This window comes from Rhynchophorus ferrugineus, unplaced genomic scaffold (genome assembly GCF_030347505.1).
Source record: "Rhynchophorus ferrugineus isolate W39M unplaced genomic scaffold, kcgeb_rfMv2 rfM2, whole genome shotgun sequence".
NCBI lineage: Eukaryota > Metazoa > Arthropoda > Insecta > Coleoptera > Curculionidae > Rhynchophorus > Rhynchophorus ferrugineus.
The window spans coordinates 62001509-62015765 of NW_027472581.1; the positions used below are offsets into that span (position 1 = coordinate 62001509).

General features: G+C 30.4%; 1 protein-coding gene across 4 annotated transcripts in view; it reads right to left on the bottom strand.

Annotated features, from left to right (window-relative positions):
- Ptx1 (pituitary homeobox homolog Ptx1) overlaps nucleotides 1-13824 on the bottom strand; it is an 86760-nt gene extending 72936 nt beyond the window's left edge. The window contains exon 1 of one of the 4 annotated variants that reach the window (XM_076394250.1): nucleotides 13385-13824. The gene's annotated coding sequence lies outside the window, so the exon portion shown is untranslated. Of the gene's footprint in view, nucleotides 1-387; nucleotides 558-856; nucleotides 984-13384 lie in introns of those variants that run through there. The other 3 variants (XM_076394253.1, XM_076394251.1, XM_076394254.1) reach the window with 3 other exon arrangements.
- Between the last annotated feature and the right edge of the window lie 433 nt (nucleotides 13825-14257).

Here is a 14257-nt window from a genome sequence, read left to right on the forward strand (position 1 = left end):
GGCACCTCACAATTACACAAGAAACATCGAAAGAGAGAGTTATTATACAAATCAACAATACTTTAACATATGCTTCACATACATGAAATGTTTGTATGGAAATACGTATATGAAAGCTTAACCACCATATTTTTCTGCAAAAAAGTTAGACTAAACTTTTATCAATCGTAACAAGCCATATATAACCATTTAATATTTAATAAGAGATTATTCAATAATTACATTCAAGATGGGAATACTCCAAACGATAGAAACTTGCTAATATCGATATTAACGTAAGTATTTTGTTGAATGTTATTAGAGAATAAACACAATTATAATATTTCCTCCATTAATCCCTATATCAGAGATTATATTAACATAGTGAAATATTAAAAATTAACGTACCCTTTCAACTTATCAGAAATATCAATCACAGATTTGTCATTCGTTCGTAGATTAAACAGAAATAGTATCACGTAAACTTAATTTTCGCACTTTCGATTTGAAATCATCTATTAAACAACACTAAAATAGGGATTGTCAATGCAAGGCACATTAAAGGACGTCACCATACTAGAATAGATTAAAGATTATCCGTGGATTTAAAGTTCGGCAACTTGTTCACCTCAGATACAAGTCAGATAAACATTTATCAGTTGATAATAATTGAGAACATATAATTAGGCTTGTAAACCTGCGTCGATTTTCTTGAAAAACACTTTCATATACTTCAGTAAAAACTAAACAACTAAAAACAGCAACAAATTAGGTAATGTAATATTTTTTTTATTATTTTTAAGGTATGTATATTGTATAATACTTTAATTTTCCATAAAAGCTGTGAATAAAAATACTAATTATGTATTATAAATACCTTAAATATACTAAAACTGATATTGTGTTGTCTATGCATGATACGCCGGTACTTTTGAAAATTGATTAAATAATCGACAAATTTATCAGACACTAAAATTATTTAACTAGTTTTAGGTGCATCTCGTACAAAAACTACTAAAGAAGACCATTAGATAAAGTTATCATTCTGTGGACCTGTAAATTCAAGTAAACCTAACAAAGTTATGCTGTTATCAGATGTGAAACATGCGATAAGGAGACCATTATAAATAAACATAACGCGTTACATTGTTGCACTATTTTATAAAAAATCCTTAATATTATAAGTCATTATTTTTTATATGACTGTTGATATTATTTTAGTTATACTATTTGAAGTTGTATTGCATTTTCTTATGTTTAATATATAATTATGATGAAAACAGATCCATAAATCAATTTTGTAACACAATTTCTATCTAATCTACATGTCGACATTAGCATATGACTAATAGAAGTCAATAGTGATTTTTGTAGGTTTCTTATCAGTGTTACGCAACGTCTCAGAAAATCAGCAATTTAACAAAATAGCGAAGCAATCAATCATCTTCACATATGCCTGTCGAGTTAATAAAGACATTTTTAAGTTGTTTGAAAACAAGAATGCACGATTAAGAATTTAAACAGTTAAAGGACAATTTACAATCAATAAAAGTAAATATCGTCGAGTGCTTAATCTTATTTATTTCATACAATTAAAATGGTATATGATTAATTTATTTTAATTTATATACAATACAAATTAGCAAAAAAACTAATAAAAAAATAATCTTGCGATATGTTATCATGTACAAATATAAATTTTTCAAAAATATTACTGCATATTTTGTAAACTAGATTTTATAAATTTAGTACCTGTGAAATTGAGATATACGGTAATAAAATACTGAAGTGATCAATCATTGTGTGTCAGCATATGTCAATCTGTCTTTTGTCTTATTAATAAGCACATTTTTAGGTTGTATCAAAATATTAACTTACTTGAAAACGTTGAATAGTTAAAATGCGATTTGATGAAGAAAGGTAAATATTCTCAATGATTTTATCTTATTTATCGCATATAGTAAAAATGTTTTTAGCTTTCAGTCCAAATTCAATAATAAAAATGTGAAGTAACCATGTGTCAGTTCGAGTCGTTCGTTAACAAAAAAACAAGTACATGATTAACCTGTGTTGTGTTACTCTATACAAATAGTCTATCAAATAGTAGTTTAAAAAAAAAATCTTTTATTATGGGGTAATTGTTACAAAAGGTAAATATCATTTAATGAATTTTATTTTTTCATATCATCAGATACTATGTACCTTATTCCAGTATACACTGACGGGATAAAAATTTTTTAAAAATATAAAAATTGTCGTGTTGATATTATAGATTCCGTCCGACGGACTTTCTAATAAAAGTTTAACTCGTATCGTTCCGCAATTTTCCTGCTCATCCGATTTAGCTTCATCGGACTTCTGACATTTTCTTCAAACCAAAAGGCTGCTTCGAGTATATCGTATTAAGTCAATTGAAGATTATCGTGGAAATAAAGAAAACAGCATTAGAGAAATTAAAACAACTAGGGAAAATTCTTTGCACTATGTATTACATCAATTTCTTTCAAGGGTTTTTTTTTATTGAATACTAAAACAAAATATTACAAACTTACAAGATTTATTATATATTCTAGTTTTATTTTAATATAAGAGCCTATTGTTCGTTATCATTCATTATATTAGTTCAATTACATTTTGAATAAAATTTCAATTTCGAATTATTTCAACGATTTTCTTGAAATTTCCAATGTATGTACAATGTATTAATTAAAAAAAAACATGCTACAGATCTATAAATTAATATTTAAGTATTTACAACACATGGTATTAGTGTGTCTTAAATCGTATCTAGTACATAGATAATGATTTAGATAGTTTTCAGTATATGTCATCTCCTAAGTGTAAGCAAAACATTTTTTCAGTGCGTTGAAAATATCTGAATTTGTACCGAATAAATCGCATTTTTAGGAAATTTTACTTTTTTTTACTTCAATTTTAAGAAAAAGGCGGTCATCAAATGCTGTGCGAAGCTTAAGGCAACCATGCTCCATCAATGTCAATACATCAATACTGGTTTCGACGCTTTAAAAGTGGTAATTTATAGATAGCAAAATTATAGCAAAAATACAACAATGTAATTCTTCACTATGACAATTCTCGACCATATGTTACCAAACCGGTGAAAACATACTCGAAAACGTTAAAATATGAAGTGTCTCCCCACCTGTCTGAGAAGCGCTTCATTTTTTATAAACATACCAAACAATAGATCGATTCATTGATAAACTCAAAAGATGCATTGCTCCTTCGAGATGGAATTCATAAATTGCCTGAAATATGGGAAAAAGTAACGGCTATGGATGGACAATACTTTGAATAAAATATATTATACCGATTTTTCAATATAAAGCTTCAAAATAAAAAAATCCTTTAAATCTAATTTATAGGCCCTATTATAACTATACAACATTTTTCAGAAGTAGGATTTTAGTAGCAGATTATAATCCGTATAACAAAATAAAACAGAATTTTTTAAATATCACAGAAATTTTTAGGTGTAAAAATAACTAAGGCTCCAACAAATTGATTCCACTCAAATTAAGATATAAATTATTTATTATATTTAACTGCATACGTACTATATTATATAATTGTCGAATTCAAATAATCCCTGACTCAGTGAAAGACATCATTAACCAATCACGTCACAATCAATCGTTCAATTAGCCAACAGAAATAAAAAGACTGTCGGAAATCACTCGGCGTCCCGTCCAAATCCAGGTGCGACGTACAACAAAGACCAAAAGTCGTTTAAGTCTGTGAAAAAAGACGCCGTACTTAAAACCGGCTTTGACCGGGTTTAGGTCGGATCAGCGTGGCTACGCCTCGAGAGCTTTGCCTCTACTAAGTCCGTATCTTACCCCCACCAAGCGTGCGCCGCCCCTGCGTCTCCACCGCCCCCCAATGTGGCTCCTTTGATGCCGCCATCGTCGTCGCCGCCAATCGGTTGGGTAGTCGTTCGTTTCGCCGTTAGTGGCGCGCGAACAAAACGCCAAAGCTTTCCCGATGTTTTGGTGGAGCTCTCAGGATCACTTTCTGGCCAGTTGACGAAGATATTTATCTTAGATTCAGATGATGAAGGGGTTTTGTTCAGATAATGATAACGTGATGATTTAGAGGTGTATTTAGATCTAGTATTCCGTTACTGAGTATCTACTGATATCGAGGTTAATGAAGAGCCCTTTATCAATCATAAAACTTTCCAGAAAAAAGTTTTTGGCCCTGACCCAAACTATAAATCGCATATCATTGTATCGTTGCGCTAACTATAGGTCTTAATGAATGACATCATTTCTAATAGACCATGGAGGCTCGAATATGTTTCGAAGAACTATATTTGAATAAGTCTGGATAATATTGGCTTCAAAATTTGCTTATGGTATATTTAGGGCATTTATGTATTTTTGTCAATGATATCTATTGGTAAAAATGCGAAGTATCAATGTAAAGACAAGTATAAGTGTTGACAATCTAACTTAATTTTTGGATTCAATGGTTTCGGCATTTCTATATAATATGTAGACGCTAATTATCGAAAGTTAAAATTGAATTTTCGACATTCGAACTTCGATGATAATGAATTGCGAAACTTATTGAACGGCAACACAGCTCAACATTCTAAGAACTTTCAGACAAATTAGCAGTTCATGAATAAGCTATTTCTACGCATTTAGTTGAGATTGGAAAGCTTTAATTCAAAGGTGTCATTATCTGTGGCGTATTGTTATTGGTGATGGAAATATATTTACTACGACAGCCCGACACCCAATCTTGGGACATCCTGCATATCAGCAAGATGTAGAGTATTATGTTGCAGAAAATTTTTTGAATTATATTCTTCGTATTTGCTTCGTAAATGATCATAATATATCTAAATATACGAGCATCTAAAACATTAACTACTTGTTGTGAAGTATTAATTAGGATTGTCATCTAAGTAAACGCCACATTTTTTGAGTCTTATACAAAGTTTTGTTTGTCTTTTCTTAACATTCTTTTTCCACTTGAGCTTGACACCAAAAATCACCATATAACTGATATATATTAAATATTAAGTAAAATGTTTGACAGAAGCTTTTACAGTGGTTTTTAAAATTTTATTTAATATAGTATATTAATGTTCAGCGTGTTGCGAATCACGCTATATATACATTATCTTAAATCACAAAACCTCGCAAAATTATCACAAAATTAAGGTGTTTTTGTAGATACTTAAATATAAGTAAATACAAAAGCGAACAAAAAAGATACAAGCGAATAGAAAGTAATTTAATTTTAACGACAATATTATTAACCAATTTTGAATCATAACCATTACATCCCTTTCTAAGCTTCGTTTCAATATAGTGTTATAGGTAACTCAATAGAGTTTTATAATAATTTCTAATTTTTCTTTAATTCAAAAATATCTGGTACTAATAAGGTGGCAAATAAGAGAATTTTTAATATTTCTAATCAAAAATGCACTGTATGGAACATTTTCAAAACAAGAAGAATGACTGGGAAGAATCAAAGGAAAGGAGAATGAAATAGTGAGAAAGATAATGGAAATTGAACTACAATAAAAAAAACAAGGTGGGATTAGTAATAATATAATGAAAATTTATTAATTACCACTTACATTAAAAAGTCATTAAGTTATATATTCGCTAATATTCCAGCAAGCCAACTACGGGATTATATGTAATCTCAAATATTTAAAAATGCATAATAGATCTAAATTTCTAGCGAGGTCAAAAAGTTAGATTTGCTTAGACAAAATAGGAAAGAATAGTCAAATAAAATAAGAAAAGGCAGGGACCAAAAATGTGAAACAGTGTGAACAGAAAGACAATAATAAAACAGGATCAAGCTTAATCAAAGAATAAGTGAGTGGAGCAAAATGTTGATACGTTCAGGACGGTAAAAGAAAAGGGAAAGGCCCATTGGTTTGATATCAAAGGATATTATTGATAGATCCATAATGAAATGATAAAGGATTATAGGGAATGAGAAAATAAGAGAAATAATATTTAATTAAAAAATATCAAATAGGCATTGCAACCCTAGAAGGAAAACCGAAAAGTGTTCAGTAAAGTGTATCACCAATTGAAATAAAATTCAAAAGACGCTTCTTCATTGAATGTTGAGTCAACACTATTATACTTTTGCACGCGTCTAGAACGAAAGCGAAAATAATATAAATAATTGAAAAAATTGCTAACAAAACTGGCGTCGGGGCTTCGGTCCGGTCGTGTTTGAACGGTATCAGTCCGGAGAACTGGCCACCGAAACGACGTCAACGAAGTCGTGATTCCGGAGCATCAAATATTTAAAGGTCCAGACTTAATTCTGGACCGTTTTAAAACCCTTAACCGGCCGTTTTAATCGAAAGCTTAGTCTCCAAAGTCGTCGACTGAATTCCGGTCGGCTTTGCGACGGCGACGACCCGGATTTCCAAGGGATTGAGATAAAGTTGGCCCGTCCCAACTCCATATCGTACCCTCCGACAGTTGCTGTTTTGGTTTAGACTTTCGATTCTTTAATTTACTTCGTTTAATTTACAATTATTACATAACAAATTGATGTATTTAACTGGAAAGTATTTCAGAGAAATTTATTTCTTGTAATCGAAATAATTCAAATTATATATAGTTATGAAATGTTGAACTCGATATAAGGTAAAGGATCTTTATGGCATATAGTATGGGAAATCGTATGTTTACTAGAAAAGTGATTTCGAAAAGGGAAAGTTATTTTTATGAGAGCATCTCAAAATTAATTTTTCATGCTAATCCAAACTGTTTAGTCGAAGTAGAACAATGCATTGGTAAAAAGGGGCAGCGATTTCTATAGCGATATTTGTCAATTTATACTGACTATTGTATTACAAACAAAAAAACCGTCTTAAGGGACATGGTGTTATTTAACCTGGAAATATTATATATAAAATCCTCTTAATCGGCTTGATTTATTTTGATGTAATTTTGTGTGTACTGTGAATTCGTAAATTGTTTATAGTCACAATTAAACCCTATAGGTGAACGGATAAGACTCCAGGAATATCTTTATATATTTTAATTTTAATTGGCGTATATCTGTCAGAGTGGCATTTTCGTGGTAACCGCCGCAATAATGACGGTTGCTATATGTAGAGTATATGAAGTATTATATTATATTGATATATTATTTGTAATATTAGAAGTTAAACTGAACTTAAATCCCGTGTAATAATGTATTGTTAATTTTAACTTAAAGGAAATTGTCGACCAATTTCGACGTACATATAATGCAGAAATTTCCCTTAACAATTGGATAGATATAACTACAGAAGAACACTAGACGGATAATGTAAATTTAAGAGTCTAGGTTGCAAACGCATTACTGTATGTCATGAGCAATACAATCAATGTCTTCGAGCTAATGGATTGATACAACGAAAGTCACGTCACCTTCGAATATGACGCCAAAATAGACTATTCGTCACATACACAAGTCCTCATCGGCAATGTGGAAAATATGAAAACCTTATCATGCATTTAAATATAAAGGTGAATTACACGGCCTTTGCTGGGCATCAGGAAAATTTTCACTTCCATTGTTAAATATGCCATCGAAGCCACTGAAAATAAACAAAATTCGTAAATTCAATATTTGCTTCAAAATGACATAATTTAGAACAACGAACGTCATTCAGAATGAAGATGGTCGTAATTTTGATTATAAAATTAGCCATTAAATTAGTTTCTTCAATGCCCGATGCCGATCCAAAATGTATGCAATTTTTATAAGCACATCAAGTAGATGGAAAAGAGAAACATTCAGCACTTCCAAAAGTGCCAAGGACTTATTTGTAAGATCATACTCAATTGGTCCAGTTGTTCAATACCGTTTCCAATACATTACAAAACGGTAATTACGAGTAATTATCTATCATTAAAATCAGACAAACTACTTAGGAAGATACAATGTACCAATTGTTAATGAAGTTGCAACTGCTACGGTTGACGACCCATCGATACGCCCACGCATACGAATATAAGGCATAGATAACACGGTACGGCTACGGTACGGCTGATACAAGACATTCATAGCTACTGCGATGCTCTAGAATATCCATTAAAGAGAATATTGAGACACAGTCATATAGCAGTGAATTTAGATTGTAATCCATTGCAACAAATAAATAGCATTACTACTTAAGGCATTTTTAATAAGTTCAAATATTACTTTGAATTATCAAGCACCATTTTTGGCCTATGCAAATAGAAAACGAATACCCAACATATATTTTTCGGGTGATAATTTTGTCGTTTGGGACAAATCTATTACACATGAGCATTGTTTTGAGATCTACAAACACCTAATAATAATGAAAGCCTGGTCTGAGCAATACGATAAGTGAAAAAGTCCAAATTTGAATCAATTCATTCAATTTTACCATAGTTTTTTTGTTCAGACAACACTTCTTTCATTTGTATTTCAGAATATGTTTGCATATTTCATCCGTCGGTTGAGCTGTACTGCATTATTTGTGTGTTTGTAACGCCATTTAATGTCAATATACATTGTTATTGGTGGAGTAGAGTTTTCAAATAAAAAATAATATTTAATTAACATACGAATTTTTGTATTCACTGTCCTAAAAATAAATTGTGTCGTCAAAACCAGTGCATCAAGTTTGACAGGCATTATTTGAGTTAAGTTTAGGAAGGTTATGAAGCGACATCATCTATGTAACAGTCTCAGGACTTGAATGATTGTGTGCTATGTTAAGAGCGCTAATGAGTCATAAGTAGCCATGGTAATCATCACTTACAACTAAAAAATAATCAAAGTTACTGTTAAAACAAAATTTATTCCAAAACAAAGGTGCATAATGACACTAAAATAAATAACAAGTTAAATTCTCGCTTGCAAGTTTGAAGAAATATGGAAACAATAATAAGATATATGCATATAGTGTAGATATAAAGGCAACACGTGCACGTACAAATTCATTAAAAAAAATTAAATTTTTACTGTGGTTTTTAGGGGACTATATCATATTATCTGTGTAAATTAAGTCATGATTCGTTGATTCGAAAATGTGAAAAATTAATATTTGTGCAGGAACACACCTATACTGACGCCAAAAACATACCCAGAATGTTGGAGCCCGGTTATCTTAGCCGACGGGTTCGCGATCGTAAATCATCTTATCTAGTATCACAAGGGCCATAAAACCTGGCCTACAAATAAAGGTAACTTCGGTCGAATTCACGCCGAATTTTTATTGACAGCGGTTCCTAATTTCGTTTGTTTATCGTCACGACCGTACGAGCAAATATGGGTAACATGATCCAACTGTTAAAAATAAATGATCTTAAATAAATTTTACATTGATGATTCCGGTTCAGTCTATAATCATTCATATTTTCTTGATTAGTTTTAATATGATTTTTTATATTTTATTAGATGTTATATGTTTTATATTTTATTATGCAGATATTCTGGTTATCTTTCACTGTTAAGGGGTTTTATTGAGAAGAAATGTTATATGCAATATATATTAGTTAAAATATGTTCCATCGATTTCTACAACATGGAATCTTTCTGTATTTCCCTGGCAATAGGTCGATAGAAATATGTTGGTTTGGCATCGTCGATCCATATTCGCACATCAGCATTTTAAAACCCTGTGCTAGCTAAACCATGTTCTTTATCAATCTGAACAAATATCTGATTCTGAACAAATGAGATGTTAGAAATACAGGATAGTAAAACTTCTTATTAAAACTGCAACACAGTATACATTGTCTCTTGCACAACTTTGGTAACGTCTGTCGGAGCGTTGTCATGCAAGAGGATGATTTTGATCTGGTCTGTTTTATGATTTGGTCTGTTGCTTGCTGTGGATGGTCTATTCTTTGTAACAATACGCCATTCAACTTGTTCAATTAACGTAGATATCTATAGCTTCTACATATATATATATATATATATATATATATATATATATATATATATATATATAACAGCTTCGCGCAGTCTTCGTAGTAATACATTATACCTTACACATCCCTCTATAGGCATAGCGAGACTTGGTATTGATGTAGATGGCCTTTTGATTTAATCCATGACTTTGTGCTCTTGCAATTGACATAACAGATCCACTTTTCATCGTCAGCCACAATATGCCACAGAAAATCTTTTTTTTTGCCTGGCAAGCTTTAAAACCATGATGTTAAAATAGTTGGAATTGTTTAGTTTTTTGTCTTTGAATATCTGGAAATAGTTAATTCATCAACTGCTGAGATTTAAAACTTCTTGAAAGACTGATCTTGTCTGAAATTAGTGTGTCTGATCTGATTTAATCCTCCGGGTGTTTCCTTATCAATGATATCAAGTAATAAACATTGTATGTACAAAAATGTCAAAACCGTCGAATTTAACATTTAGTCTGTTTAGAATTTCTTTACATTAATTTTTCACATTTTCACATTTATCAAAATATATGCCTAATAATAATTATTACATAAATATATGTGTATAATCTATATATATATATATATATATATATATATATATATATATATATAGAAATATATATATATATTGTAGTGAATGCGACGGCTTGTGATATATTACTGCCTAGGTCATAGCGGATATATATCCCGCGCTAAGAATCAACGTTAACCATTCTATATAGACAAAAATATTATATATAGATCTATCCTACTAATAGGGTTCACGAATTGCTAAATGTGAATGAGCCATAAAGAGTTAATGGCGGTCTAGCTTCGTGGATAAGAATTCTCGTATATATGTAATATATGTCTTGAAAACTCTTATAAATTGATATGACATTTAGAATTTAACGAAAATAAAATATGAATTTTACTTTAATAGAACAACTTAAATATAACAGAAATATATTTATTAAAAACTATTTGCCTTTCCAACATTATCTCTTGCGGATACATGACTATATATGTATTTTATTACTGTACGTATTTCATATTTATTTATACACTTTATTTCAACAGCAAATATTATTATAAAATACATTTTCTATAGACTCATAATGTCTAGTGTAAAATTAACTCTCTATCATCTTACATGAACTAAAATTACAAGCGACAGTTAATTTATCGTAATGTTTGGTCCTTACATATATATTTTTTAATTTTTCAACTGTTCTGAGCTTCTATCAAGTGACACTTAATGTTGTTTCATGTTCTCTAATTATTAAGTCTCCTTTTTACTAACGAGGATTTATCTAGACTAAAATTACTGCTTAACGTAAGCTCCTGACGACGGTCCTTAGCATTAAGTCAGTAACCAACTTAGACCGGTCTTACCTAGCTTGGTTACTGGCGTGGCTGGGATGGTTAATCCTGGTTGGACTTTAAATTATTGTCTAGAGACAGTTACATTTACACAAACTTAAGTACGCCCATGACCGGTGGAACAAATTCGACTCAATTCATACTAGCAACTATCACGGCAGTAAGAATATTCCAAGTTGTTCTTGTGCTTATTTACTTTAGATTTTTAACTAATAACACATTAAATGACGTTTTTATTTGACTTATTAAAATATTCTCTAATTATCCAATAATACGTGTAAATCTTTAATATCATTAACATGTTGACATCGACATAGTTTAACGACTTTCACTCAAAAATTCACTAAATTGAATTCCAAAATGACCATTAAATATCTGTCGATTTGATATTAACCATTTTTTTAGATTAGGGGCTAGTTCCTTTGGTAGTGCAGTTCGACAGGGATAAAGCAAAGCAATCAACCGTTCTGGTTGAGGGATAATATGAGTCGAACATTGCTAACGCTAACTTAAAAGTTTATTTTTGCTTATATACAAAATATCTTTTAACATTATCATATGCTTCATATATTATATATTTTAACTTATTAGTCGAAAAATCAAGTCACTATAATCAGTTTTCTCTTATATATTTGATCAGAATTTTTTTTTGGTATATATAGAATTTCTTAATTGTGGCTATGAGAATTGAGATTTTAAACCAAAACTAATTTTAAGAGTAATTCTTAGTGTTTCAATAGATATTTCACGATGATTTTTTAAATTTTGTTTTTCTTTAATATACAAACCAAATATTTTCTATAATCACCCGAATTTGGTGAAATGCGACCTTTAATCAATACTCCTTTATATATTTCTAAGGAAACATTTTAAATTATTATTATAAATATATACTTTTTGTCAGATTACATTATTATGGGGCCCTAAATATATGTAATGTTATTAATAATAAAAATTTCAATTATATATCAAATTACATCATAAACATTAATTGTTAATAGTGTGATAGTCTGGCCTGTTACACATTAATGCTAGTTTCACTTTTAATTAAAAATAAAAAATAAAAAATGTTTGTCCTAACAATGTTTATCAGTTTAAGATCTTCTTGCGACGGATGCTGTACTCTATTAATCAACCAGTAAAAATAATTTGTTTTAACAGATTGTTATTTTTAAATATTTTTGATATTAGTGGCAGATATATTTTATGATAATGTTCACACATAATTATTTAAGCTTGTATTTAATTTTTAATGGATTCGAAATATAGATATTGTCATTGCATTAGTTATTATAAATTATGTTAATACTTTATATTAAAATAATAATTAACACTGTTAAAGGATTACAAAATTTAGATAATTTCAAAATAAAATTTATTATTAATTTTATACTTGATAATAATATAGAATAAAGTGATAATAATAAAGAATCTCAATTTATTAAGTGACTGTAATATAAATATATTTTAAAATGTCAACATTTCTATTTTAGTGCAGGCAAGTTAACATATGTTACTCACTCAAAAACGTTTAACCTTTTACGGTTTCTCATAACTCATAATAATTTAAATTGACAGTGAATAATTCAATAAATTAATAGGTCATTATAATGGTAACGATCATATAGAAAGTATATAATTAATATATTGAATCAAACAATACAAAGTTAACTAACTAACTCTTCTTTCACTTTAGATCGTTTTTTAAGAAACAAAACGTAGCAGTTTTATTATATGTTAGTGACAATATTTTATATACCTAGTATGAGAATTCAAAGACCTCATTGATTCAAAAACCGCGTTTGAAAGATATTCAGTTTGCTTGAGTAAGTGGTAAATATATTTGCTTATTAGATTGAAAAAAAAATTAATGTAGAGACTTCCATAATAAATATAAGTGTAACTTAAAGTGTTACATTTTAAAAATTGGATATATGAATGCAAATAAAAGATCGTTATCTTTAAATATTTTCGTTATTTAAGACTTTAGGTTCAATTTATTTAAATATTCATTGCTGTAATTAACATATACTTTATGATTTTGCTGATGTTTTTGGGAATACATATGTGCAAGATAATGGTGAAATAGCACTTACCGTGTGTTGAAATAAAGTTACTCTCTTTGTTCACAAAACACTTAAAAATCACTGAAAAATAACTTTAGCGTATTGGTCGACGATCCGCAAAAACTTAACGAATTAATTTCTAACCGTCGGAAGGAAAAACTTCCGAGTCCTTAACCCGTTCGTACTCCTTAAAACCTTACAAATCACTGGCTGGGCATCAGACGGTCTAGCGCGAAATCCTATAAAAGTATTAAAAAGTCTTAAACGCTTAGGTATCGGGTTAGGATTTGATGCTGCAAAGTCCCTCTAATCTAGGCCACTTCCCAACGCGATTTAAACATAAGTCGCCTCACTCTATATATCATAGCTGGCCGTGCAACCTTTGCCGTTTCGGTCGGACGCGCTTCGCTCGCACCCTCTCGCTCCGTATCGCTTCGCCAACAATATATCTGTTTTTGTCGCCGGTAACTGATGAGAATCCAGACTAATGGCAACGCCCCCGCGTGATTTTCAATGAGCATGCGTGCACCGGAGCTGTTTCGCTGTTGCCATCCTCGTCTCATCCAGGCGGAATAGGCACAGGCCATCTCCTTAGAGCTTATTGATGGGGAGGAGCCGTCAAGGCGTTAAGTCAAGGGAGTATAGGGAGTCAGGTCCCTCTATTGTATTGATAGAGGATTAACATTTAGTTTTGTTTATTTGTTTCGGATAGTTTCTTAATTTTTTTCTTGATTCTTTGTTTCCTCATAAAGAAAACTGATTTGAATTAAAGGAAGTTGCTTGTAATAATACTTGAGAGATGGCAAACTAATATTAATATTTGAACATAGGTGCATATAAAATACATTAAAATCTTACATGATAAAATTAAGATCAGTGGCTGTTTATCCTAAGTAATTCATT